At 45.7% G+C, this 12,824-nt stretch overlaps 1 protein-coding gene and 1 non-coding gene across 5 annotated transcripts in view; both read left to right on the forward strand.

Moving 5' to 3' along the window:
• LOC144672031 (NACHT, LRR and PYD domains-containing protein 3-like) overlaps window positions 1-12,824 on the forward strand; it is a 705,001-nt gene that overhangs the window by 46,047 nt on the left and 646,130 nt on the right. The window lies entirely within an intron of this gene.
• On the forward strand, window positions 9,383-9,454 carry trnad-guc (transfer RNA aspartic acid (anticodon GUC)). Its single transcript has one exon. It is a non-coding gene; the product is annotated as a tRNA-Asp (tRNA).

The following is a 12,824-nucleotide window of genomic DNA, read 5'->3' on the forward strand; positions in this document are numbered from 1 at the left end:
TCGGGGGGGTTAATGTGGTCAGGTTGACGGCTAATGGGGCTGGGTCAGCGGCGTTGTTGGGTTGGGCTGTAAAGCCGGGGGTTTAGTCAGATTTGGACAAGGACAGAGTTGGGATGGTCAGGAGGTAGACGGGCTGGTGGGGGTGGTTGGAGGGGTTAATTGGGTAGTGTGGGTGTAGTATGATGGTCAGTGGGGGGGTGGGGGTGGTTGGAAGGGTTAATCGGCTAGTGTGGGTGTAGTATGATGGTCAGTGGGGGGGTGGGGGTGGTTGGAGGGGTTAATCGGTTAGTGTGGGTGTAGTATGATGGTCAGTGGGGGGTGGGGGTGGTTGGAGGGGTTAATCGGGTAGTATGATGGTCAGTGGGGGGGTGTGGGTGGTTGGAGGGGTTAATCGGCTAGTGTGGGTGTAGTATGATGGTCAGTGGGGGGTGGGGGTGGTTGGAGGGGTTAATCGGGTAGTGTGGGTGTAGTAGGATGGTCAGAGGGGAGTGGGGGTGGTTGGAGGGATTAATTGGGTAGTGTGGGTGTAGTACGATGGTCAGTGGGGGGGTGGGGGTGGTTGGAGGGGTTAATCGGGTAGTGTGGGTGTAGTATGATGGTCAGTGGGGGGTGTGGGGGTGGTTGGAGGGGTTAATCGGGTAGTGTGGGTGTAGTATGATGGTCAGTGGGGGTGGTTGGAGGGGTTAATCGGGTAGTGTGGGTGTAGTATGATGGTCAGTGGGGGGTGGGGGTGGTTGGAGGGGTTAATCGGGTAGTGTGGGTGTAGTATGATGGTCAGTCGGGGGTGGGGGTGGGTGTTTGGGGGACTCGGTTGTGGAGTTACCCGGGTATTAAACCAGGTTCTACAGTCTAACATTTCCTGGGTAACTACCCGGGTAAGTCCTGTGGATTTGTCCCAAGTCTCCGATTCTAACCCAGAGTCAGAGACATTCACACAGGGTCCCGGGCAGCAGGGGTATTGCCCAGTGGAAATTTAAACCTCTGGGGCAATTCCCACGTAGGCCCGCGGGTCAGGACATCCCAGGGACCCGCTGCCCATCTTCAACCAGATGTCTGGTCTCTGATGACCCAGTGAGCAGGAGATTTGGCCCATTAACTCCAGTCTCCCTGTTATTGACACTGTTGTTCAATCTGTTTATTCCTGTTTAATCTTTAATCTCTTTCAGGCTGCGGGACAATCGGTTCAGTCCAAATGGAGAAAATCAGCTGAAGTCGCTGTGGGGATACAGACCTGGACTGAGAGTGAAAATGTGAACCTTGGGATTGATAAACATTCCTGTTCTCATTATAGGAACATTTTTAACCGAGTTTCTCTCCCTCCCCTTTAACCGGCCGTGCTCCAGGTTTAAATCCTATTGGCCGTTTCCCAGTTTCCAGCTCGAGCTGAGTGAGCGTCATCTCCCATTGTGACGTCAGGGGCCCAGCCACAGGGTCACGAGACTCAGCCGCCCGGCCCCACAGGCGCTGCTTCTGCAGGATATCCGGGGCTGAATGTTCCCCAATGGGGCACTGGGGAAATGTACAGACAGGGAGGGCCCAGGGTGGGGATCAGTCTGGGCTGCAGTCGGAGATTGGGGGTAAAGACCCTAGGGCTCCCGCTCAGTATCACTGCCCAGTGACCCTGCTGGGAAGTGAACCTCTGTGGGTTCAGGGTGGGCACAGGGTCTGTTCAGCTGGGGTAGATCCCACTGTCCAATAGAGACAAACACCCACTGCATGGGGTGTCCCAGAGAGAGTATCCTATTGGGGAGGTTCCAGCGGATTCTGTAACCGAGGGATTGGACTGAAAGTATCAATGCTTTTCTGTCGTCCCTAAGAAAGAAAGCATCAGTTGATGTAACAATGTGTTGAATTTAGACTCTCCCCTGTTGATATTGCTGTAATTTACTCACTGAAGGGTGAGTTTCTAAACAGCTGGCATGACAAAGAGGACTGAAGTGTGTGAAATAAAGAAGTTGACCTGGTAAATTCACCCACCCACTCAAAGAGTAACAAGTTGTGGAAGTTAAGTGACCCAGTGGAAACTATACTGCTGTAAATGGACAGGATCCATGTAGGGACCCACAGCCTGAACCTCTGCAGGCCGAATGCATGGATTGTGGTCTAATCACAGAGCAGGATCACCAGTATTTAAACAGAGAGAAGATAGTTTGATGTTCTGGGTCAGGTTCATTAAGATGTAACTTTGATGGATTGATATTATTTTCCAGTTACTGATGGACCTGTTGTACATGACATTATTTCCTGATTTATTTTACATCCCCCATCATATAAAGTTTGTTTATTCTCCCCTCACTCTGGTACAATAAATGGTGAAGTTTTACTGTGTTCATCAGGTTTCAAAAAATCAAGGAATGGGAACCAATAATTTGTAATCAGTAATGACCAGATTTGAACAACAGGCTCACACAAGAAAGATGATCTGGTATTAGATATCTCCTGGGGCCACAGATTGACAGATCAAGGGACAGAGAGATAAGACTCTATGGTTTAATGTAGGAATCAACTCAGAAATGTCAACATATTCACCATATAGTAATGAGAGATTAATACTGATACAGTGGAAAGAACAGGTAACAGGGACAAAAAAAACACACTTTTTATAAAAGCTTTTAAATGCTCTTGTGATGTTGTCACTGACACCCAATTAACACTCATAACCCACAAATTGCAATGAGATAAGTGGCTCATTTAATGGAGTCGATTTCAACTATCAGGGGCGGATTGTGTATTGGGTTATGTTGCTGGACGAGTTAGGTCCAGAGATGTTCACAATCTATATAAATGCTTCGGATGTGGAGATCAATTGTAATATCTCCAAATTTGCAAATGACACCAAACTGGGTCGGAATGTAAATTTTGAGGAGGATGCAATGATGCTTCAAGAGTACGTAGACAGGCCCTTAAGTGGTTAGTATAGTGATTAGTTTCCCAGCCTATCATGCGGGGGCCCGGGGTTTAATTTCCAGACGGCGAGAAGGTTTATTATAAGAAAGGAGAACACACGAAATTGAAAATAGATATTAGAAGGGAAAATTAGATGGCATAGGGAGGGAGGGAGTGCAATAAGGATTGTTCATCAGTGGCCGGCAGAGTCAGGAACAGTCAATGAGCACTTTGTTGGACAGCAATATTCAGTCCGCTGGTTTCAAAGCTCAGAGCTCACGGAGAGTTAGAAGCCAGAAACGGGACTGCAGTCTGAAAGCAGGGAATGTAAGCTGGATCTTTCTGAATTACTGATCAGGGCCCAGTTGGAATATTATCATCCGTTCCAGGCACCACACTTTAGGAAAGGTGACAAGGTGCTGGAGATAATGCAGAGGAGGTTTGCTGGAATAGTACCAGAGATGCGGGACTGCAAGAGTCGGAAGCTGGAGTCTTCTCCATCCAACAGAGAGCGTTCAGAGCAGGTTTAATGGAGCTGTTCAAAATGCTGATGGCCTGGTGAAGGAAATGTCAATAACCTGTTCCCATTGAGAGAAGAGGCGGTAACCAGAGAATAGAAAATGGACAAAATCATCAGAGGGGGAAATGAGAAGAGTGTCTTTGATGCAGCGGTTTGTTTTGATCAGGAATTCACTGCCTGAAAGAGTGGTGGACGCAGATCCAATAATACATTTCAGAATGGATTTCAATAAATCCGGGATGTTGGGAATATCCTGCAGAGAATGGACCCAAATGAGCTTCTTCAAGGGGCAAACCTCAGCTTTAAAGAATCTCAGTCCTTTGCCCCAGTCTGGGACATTTTGTTCAGATTTTGATTACAGTGAAATGTGAAAAGCCCCGCACTGATATAATGTTCCAGAGGTACAGACGCAGTTACAAGCCTAATATTGAACAATAATGACTGACACTGAATCCATTTCACCCCCAATATTTCTGACTAAACTGCATTAGACAGACTGACAGAATGTTATCAGATGAATACACTGTACTTCCGCATCCTAAACATCATCCAACTTCGGCCCTGCCTCAACTCATCTGCTGCCTTTGTTTACTCTGGAGTTGACTATTGCAGTGTTCCCCTGGCCGGCCTCCCATCTCCCACCCGACATATACCTGTGCTCATCCAAAATCCTGCTGCCTGGAACTTCACCTGAACCGAGTCCAGTTCACCAGCCACCCCCCGTGTTTGCTGACCTACATTGGCTCCTTGCCCGTCAATGCCTCAATTTTAAAATACTCATCCTTACTGTCAAATCCTTCCATGGCTTCGTCCCTCCCTTTCCCTGGAATCTCCTCTAGGCCAACAAATTATCCAGATTTATGCTCTTCTGCCGTCTAGGTCATTCCGGTTTTAATCTCTGCAGCATTGATAACTGCTTTCAGCTAACCTGGTCTAAAATCCTAGACTCCTTCCCTAAACCTCCACTTCCCTCTGCTTCTTAAGGTGTTCCTTAAAATCCCCCTCTTTGACCAAGCTTTTGTCACCTGACCTAATATCTCCTCCTGTGGCTCAGCATCAACTTTGCTTTATGTGTTGGGATAACGCTCTTGTTAAGAGGCTTGGAACTTTTTTGCCCTATTATAGCTTCCCCAGTCAGCGATGGTGGTATAGCATTGAGCAGAGCTGACTTCCAATCAGTTGCCCCCGGTTCGATTCCCGGCTATCGCAGTTTGCAAACTTTTAAACCTCTCAAATCAGAAACCCCAGCTCGGTGCTGAATTTGATCCGTTTCGGTGAGATTTCGCTCCGAAATCACACGCGCGATTAATTCAAATAAAAGAGTTCAAACCCCCAGTTATCTTCCATTTAACATGTAACTCAGGTTCGTTCCTTGTTGTTGATAATGAAGGTTTTGCCTGAGCTGTAGTGTGGAGCCAGAATCGAAATACTCGGATTTAGTAAAATTGACCGACTTTCTGAATATTTTCCCTCTGCAGCTTCCAATTTTTTATTTAAATATATATTCCTGCACAGGAGTGTTTTATTGTTCAAAAGACGTGATTCTGCTCACCCTGGGAATCTGGAATAATAACAGAAGGTGCTGGAAACACTCAGCAGGTCCGGCAGCATCTGTGGAGACAGGAAGTGGGGATTTACATTTCAGGTTGATAGAAGGTTTAACGAATAGACCCGCTGTCGAAACTTCGAAACTGCCAGAGCTACTTAGCTCTTCCAGTATTTTCCATTAGAATAGTGGAATGGTTACAACACAGAAAGAGGGAATTCTGGCTCTCCAATCAGTGCTAGCCCCCGAAGGAACAATTCACCCATTGCCACTTACCTTATCCCTGCAATGTTTTACTATTCATTTGAGTGCGGATTGATTCTATAAATAACAGTCCCTGGCACTATCTGTGATTGTGGGATTGATTCTGTAAATATTAGTTTCTGGTACTATCTGTGAGTCCGGGATTGATTCTGTAAATATTAGCCTCTGGTATTACCTGTGAGGGTGGGATTGTTTCTGTAAATATCAGTCTCTGGTACTATCTGTGAGTCTGGGATTGATTCTGTAAATATTAGTCTCTGGTACTATCTGTGAGTGTGGGATTGATTCTGTAAATATCAGTCTCTGGTACTATCTGTGAGTGTGGGATTGATTCGTTAAATATCAGTCTCTGGTACTATCTGTGAGTGTGGGATTCATTCTGTAAATATCAGTCTCTGGTACTATCTGTGAGTCTGGGATTGATTCGGTAAATATCAGTCTCTGGTACTATCTGTGAGTATGGGATTGATTCTGTAAATATTACTCTCTGTACTACCTGTATCACTCTACCTGTGAGGGTGCGATTGTTTCTGTAAATATCAGCCTCTGGTACTATCTGTGAGTGTGGGATTGATTCTGTATCTGTCAGTCTCTGATTCACGAACAAGCAACATTCGGTGTGGGACTAAATACCTCATGCGTGGATTTCTGCAGTAAATCAGCAACTAAAATCAACATTTTTTGCAAATCACTTTGATCCGTATCTGAACAAAAGAACTGGAGATGGGGAAAAGGTCAGAGGACATTGCAAATTGGGGGCTTGTACCTTTAAGAGCCTCAATTTGGGATCGCCCCATGCAGGGATTTGCCTTTCACGAGCCCACCTTCACAAAGCAAACCTAGATAAACATGGGAGGAGTGAGGGTGTTAATGAGTTTGCTGGGGCCTTGCAATAGTTAATATCTGACAGGGCGACCCCTCGATTCATTTCATCGAAGTGAAACACTCGGTCACTGAGAGCAACACACAGCGACCCTAAACCCTAAAACCCTAAGAATGTGAAGACCAAGGTCAGTGTGCAGCCTCCTGCTGCTGGACTCCATGGCAATGGGGCTGGCCCTCCACAGGGAAAGGGAAAGCAGTGTCATTCACCCGGGCCTGGGTTGGAGACTAGTCGACTGCTGTTTGCAGGGATAATGGCCAAGCTGGAGGATGAGGAGGAGGAGGAACCACCTACCAACAGGACCGTGTCAACCCCCACCAGCGGCACCGAGCAGTGTTCAGCATTGGTGAAAACCGACACTCTGTACAGTGACAGCGGAAAGGAGCCGAGTGAGGCAGCCAGAGGGAAGGGGGCAAGGCAGCAGGAGGCTGAGACTCAACGTTTAGCCCCCAGTCAGAATGAAAACAGCCACATCAGGCCAATGAGACACAGAGCCCCATACCAGCTGCATTCACAGCCACATTCTGCTGGACTTCACTTGGTAACAGCTGAACTTACATGGGTGGGTAATGCACATGCACTGTCCAGCATCGCAGTTCGAACACAACTTTATCCACCTCCATACATACTAGAGTTCAGCTACCGAGTCCGAATGGCTGAAATGGAAGCCCTGAGGTAGGAGAATGTTATCCGGCGTATAGAGAACGATAGACCGCGGGCCCAATTGAACAGCTGGACCAAGGTACGAGCATGTCCTCTATGTGACAAGCTGGGTAAGAATTCCCTGTCCCAAGCTGCACCCCACAAATCAGCAGCTTCCTGTACAGTCTGTGATTGCCGGGTCCCCGCACATTATGATGAATTGTTTGAGGCGCCTGAAAACAGATTTGTGTGAATTGAGATTCTGACATTGAATGTAGCGAAATTCACGTGGATCGTCCCCACGCGATCCCCGCCCCTCCGCCCCCTCCACGGCTTCTGAATTTATAGCCCTTGGATTTGTCTGGGGAGCAAGATAAAGTATTCTGCGAGTTTCCTCTTTCCATTGAAGCTGTGAAAGCTCATGCGGGACATTTTTGGTCCCTTGGAGGGGAAGGACAGTGGCAATTGACAGCAGGTCTGAAGATGAAAAGTGGGTGAGTGTTTGTGGAACCCTCCCTCCATTATGTGAACTTAGGTCAAACTGAGAGGTCACATCATGTTCTCACACTCGACTTTCCCGAGAATATGCTCACAAGCAATGGATCAGAGAGAATGGGGGCTACATCAATGAATTGGCCTTTTTCTCTGATCATATCACTGGATTAGTAATCCAGAGAGGCTAATGCTGAAGGGATACAGGTTCAAATCCAAGTACGGCAGCTGATCGAATTTCAAATCAGTTGAGAAATTCTGGGATATAAAACTCATTTAAATAATGCTGACTCACATTAGACTATCATCGTTTGTTGTAAAAAAACATCAGGTTCATAAACATCCTTTAGGGATGGAAATCTGCTGTCCTTACCCAGTCTGGCCTGCAGAAATGTGGTTGTCTCTTAACCATTCTCAAGGGATGGGGATGCCGGCCTTGTCAGGGATGTTACATTTGAGAGAATGAAGAAAGTCCTTGCTCTACCGCTCTGTAAGGCATATAGTGGCCTGCCTAGTTCAGCCTCGAAGCTTTGAGTTATTCTTGTCTCCGAGTTGGGAATTTAAATGAGAAATCGCAGCGATCAGGCTTTGACTCGCTCTTTATGATGGTTCAATGTCCATCATTGAAACATTTTTAAAAATATTTTGCAAACAGACCAGCAGTTATTCCCAGCATTATGCAGACCTCAGGGGGTAACTGCCAATCAACCACACATGAATGTCCAAATTACAAAGTTGCAGGGCCCTCAAGAATCCATTTTCACACAAAGGATACCTGCTGGAGGCAGGATTGAAGAATGGGAGTGGGAAAGGAGATTTGACGCAAGTACAATTCACTCAGGAAATGAAATCACATTGTCTAGTTTTCACATCCCATCATGTTTTAGCAGCAACAGACATTTGCAGCCATCGGACTATCAGGGTCTTAAATTAATTCCCTAACTTTCAGAACCCTGGGCACGAGAAGGTGGAAATGCAACATCGTCAAATGTGTTTTGTAGCACCGGAACAATTGGAGACTCTGAACAATTTAGAAAAGAGAAACCTGGTTATAAGCCGCCTGGTACATGCACTCTTCACTAGTGATGTCCTCCACAACTCAAGCTGCAGGGGCGCAGCTTCTACAGCAGACGGGAGGAAGCCTTTTCCCTTGAAGGTCATTGAGACAGTCAAGGATGAGTGCATATATCAACCAGTAACCAGTTATTTATAAAGAAATTGAATGCATTGCATGTAATTCCCAGGAGCTGCTGGGTGGTGAACTAAACACTCGGTCTGGGTCCAAATGTTTCACTCAAAGAGCCTCTGTCTTGTGATTTTAATAAGCGAATGCGTTACCTTCTCGGAGTTCATGAGACAGCACCATCGACAGGATGGAGAGCCAGTGACGGGAGAGACAGAGCTGAACCGAATAATAAACAGCTGCTGCACAAATGCAAGACGGCGGCCCAGCAGGAGGCTGGACCCAATAATGAGAGGGGGCGGGGGGCTTCCCCCGTCACTGCAGGGTGAACATAAATATACTCAGCTTTCATTTTAACATTTGTTTTTGTTCCCCCTCATTGGGTTCCTGGTTGGGAAATGTATCAAGAGGAAAAATAAATCCCAAAATGGGGTCAGAAGGAGTGTTATTTTGCCAGGATTTGCCACAAAACAGATAACCTGAATTGATGACATTTTCATTGTCTCTGAACTCTCCTAGACTTTCACTGCAGGTACAGGATTTACATTTTTTTGTCAGTCGTGCGCATTATTGAGCACAGGCGTGTGCCGTGTATTTACTGACAATTCCCCATATTGGCAACTTCCCTGGAAGTTTTGTGTAAGTATTACATCCGCGGATCTCACTGGCCGTCAGATTTTCCCATTGCTAAACCGAGACATTACACAAAAGAGGAATCCTTCACGATATGAACGTGCTGATCGGAGGATAATTCAATTTCTTTCATTCTACAAATCTATCAATTTGTGGGTTATTAAGCATCATAAGTTCCTGACAGCAATTGAACAACAGCGACTTCAATCAGAAGTCTCGGAAACAACTGATGGAAGCCCCCTCCAGTCCCACATTTTGCCACTTCAGCATTTTCATTTGTTACTGAGTGACGTTAACCCCAGGTTTCCCTACTCTGTGCCAAAGTTCAGCAGTTCCTCGTTAGTATAGTGGTTAGTATCCCCGCCTGTCACGCGGGAGACCGGGGTTCAATTCCCCGACGGGGAGTAGGCGTTGTCCTTTATAGGAGGACGCACACGAAATTGGAAATGTCTTAAGCATTGTTTTATATACAGGAGAGAGTGCAGAATTCGTCTCAGAGATTCAGGAACAGCGGTAGTTTTTAGAGATCCTGGAATATTAAAGTTCCTTGAGAGGAAAGGCCCTTCACACCAACGACCTTTCCCTATGTGTCCGAACACCCGATGCTGGCTCTTTCACTAAAACTGGGCTGAATCGGAATTTCAGTGAAATCAGTGAATTGGTAGCTTGAACCCAGGACAGCTTGCTAAAAGAAGGAATTTTAAAACCGAGAGGAACCGGCCACACTCGATTTAGTAATTAGTAATGACTAAAGAGGCAGAATTCACTAATAATCTGACAGTAAACGCGCATCTTGGTAACCTGACAGTAAACGAGTATCTTGTAAACAGTGACTGTAACATGACAGAATAACTTACATTATAACATCTGCCACCATTTTATTAATTTATCAAACGTATTTTCCCTTTATTTCCATTGCTTTTGGACGGCAGCTATTCAGGATCCTGGCATTCATCCCCGCCCCCTCGTAACATTTCCTTTCTTATCCCATCGCCTCTCCCTCAGTGAAGACGATGATTCTCCTAATTCTAGCACTATTTTCTGGTCACTGCACTATCAGCAGCTCCTTGACACAGAGATTATTTTCTCTTTTGATCTTTCATTGAATAAAATTTGAAAGATGGTGAAGACCGTTCATATTCCTCTCTCTTCCTCGTCGCCAATCTTTCAGTTTTCTTCCTCTGTAAATCTGTTTGTCTCTTGAACTCACTCCTAACCCTCTTCAATTCCCAGCACCTAACCACAGCTCAGTCCCTAAATTTAACGCACTGACTGTCCCTTTACCGAGATCTTTCCTCATGATTGCAGGAGGGAATCGATGCATTTTTTTGTAAATTTGAACAAGTAAGATCAGCCCAAAACTATTCCCGCTGACTGGGAATCTCGGACCCAGTGCCACCGTCAAAGAGTTGAAGCCAGGGTTTTTACCGAGGGAATTAGAAAAAAGAATTCTACACACAAAGTGTGCGAGAACTTCTGTACACGACAATTTATCTACGTCAAATGATCATAGGACAAATTGCAGGACTCCAACCTACAATCTTCTGATAACCTTGCACGACACAGGGAAGTAAAACGCCTCATCTAATAGGCCCTCCGACCACAACATCAACAATGCAACAAATATCATTTCTTTTTCCGCAACGTTCAGGAGCCTGAATCTGAAGGTAGAGAGCGCCCATTGCCCCCGTGTCTGATCCCCTCCTGAATCTGAGTTATCATATTTTCTGTGAACCTTGTTTTTTATTGAGTTGTCTAAACACTGAACCACAATGAACTCATCAGGATCCCTATACTGGAGTTACTGACAGCTGTCACCTCTCTCAGTGTTAAAAGACGGGAATCGGGCGGAATTGGGGACAACACATTCCCTGGGAGACCGGATCCTCACTAAAAGACCGGGAGGGGGAGAGTCAGGAACAGAACAGCTGTGACACTCCGCTCTGTTCACTGACTCTTCATCCCTCTCACTGAACTCAGTGCCAGGAATTATTGATATTAATGGTTCATGAACAGCAAATATCCTGCAGGGAATTATCCCAATTGAGCGACTTAATGGGGCAAATGTCAGCTTTAAAGGGTCTCAGTCCTTGGCCACAGTCTGGGACATTTTGTTCAGCTTCTGACTGCAGTGAAATGTGAAAAGTCCCGCAGTGACATAATGTTCCAGAGATACAGACACAGTAACAATCCTAATATTGAACAATAATGGCTGACGCTGTATCCATTTTAACCCTAATGACTCTGATATAACTACATGATATTAGGCAGACTGGCAGGCTGTTATCAGATGAACACTCAGTACTTGAACATCCTGAACATCGGCCAACTGTGGCCCTGCCTCAGCTCATCTGCTGCTGAAACCCTCATCCATGCCTTTGTTCACTCTCGGCTTGAATATTCCAGTGTTCCCCTGGCCGGCCCCCCATCTTCCACCCCACACATACCTGTGCTCATCCAAAATTCTGCTGCCTGGAACTTCACCTGAACCAAGTCCAGTTCACCAATCACCCCCGTGTTTGTTGACCGACACTGGCTCCTTCCCCGGCAATGCCTCAATTTCAAAACCCTCACTCTTACTTTAAAATCTCTCCCTGACTTCACCTCTTCATTTCTCCGTAACCTCCTCCAGCCCAACAAATCTTCCAGATTCCTGCTCTTCTGCCATCTTGTACATTCCGGGTTTTAATCCCTACAGCATTGACCACCGGGCATTCAGCTGTCCTGGTCTAAAATTCTGGACTCCCTCCCTAAACCCCTCCACTTCTCCAGCTCCCTCTCATCTTTAGGAAGCTCCTTAAAGTCTACTTCTCTGAGAAAACTTTTGTCACCAGACCTAATTTCTCCTGCCTTGGCTGAGCATCAGCTTATTTTTTTAACGATAACGCTCTTCTTAAGTGCCTTGGGAGACTTTGCAGCTGCGAAAGTAACGAGTTCATCGATGGTCGCATAGTGGTGAGTGGCTTTGCTTTTCAAGTAGTTGACTCTGGTTCAATTCCCTAGCATCGCAGTTTGTTGAATTTTTAAACATCTCAAATCAGAAACCCCACACTCGGATCTGTATTTGATCCGTTTCGGTGAGATCTTGCACAGAAATCACGCGCATGTGTAATTCAAATGAAAAGGTTTACAACCTCCACTTACCTTCCATTTAAAACATAACTCAGGATTGTTCCTCATTGCTGATAATGGAGGTTTTCCCTGAACTTTGGTGTGGAGCCGGCACAGGATTACTTGGATTCAGTAAAATTCACTAATTATCTGAACGTTTTCCCTCTGCTGCTTCCTAATTCTTTATTTGAATATCGATTCGAGCACAGAGATTGTTTTATTGTTCAGAAAGGGACAGACTGCTCACGCTGGGGATGTGAAATAATAACAGAATGTGCTGCAATCAGCTCCCACAGAGGAAGGTTAGTAAATATTTCAGGTCTATCGAAGTTTTCAATAATAGACCCGCTAACCAAAACTATCAGAGCAGCTGAATTTTTCCTGCATTTTTCCATCTTTTAAGATGAGTTCTTTCAATATTTCACCTCTTTCCCAACTCAATGTTTCCTGTGAAAATTTCAAGGCTGTGCTCAGTTCCTTGCGTATTTATTTTTTATCTGAAGTGATGTAGGTCATATCCTGAGAAATCAAACTGAAAACCTGCTTATTCTAGGGTAAAATGTACATCGGTTTTGTAATCTGCCTTTAAGGGAAAGCAGCGTGACTCAGTAGAAGGGAAACGGGCCGTGCAATACAGTCTTAGTTTCACTGTTGCCTGTGAGCA

This window comes from Cetorhinus maximus, chromosome 35 (genome assembly GCF_964194155.1).
Source record: "Cetorhinus maximus chromosome 35, sCetMax3.hap1.1, whole genome shotgun sequence".
Classification (NCBI taxonomy): domain Eukaryota; kingdom Metazoa; phylum Chordata; class Chondrichthyes; order Lamniformes; family Cetorhinidae; genus Cetorhinus; species Cetorhinus maximus.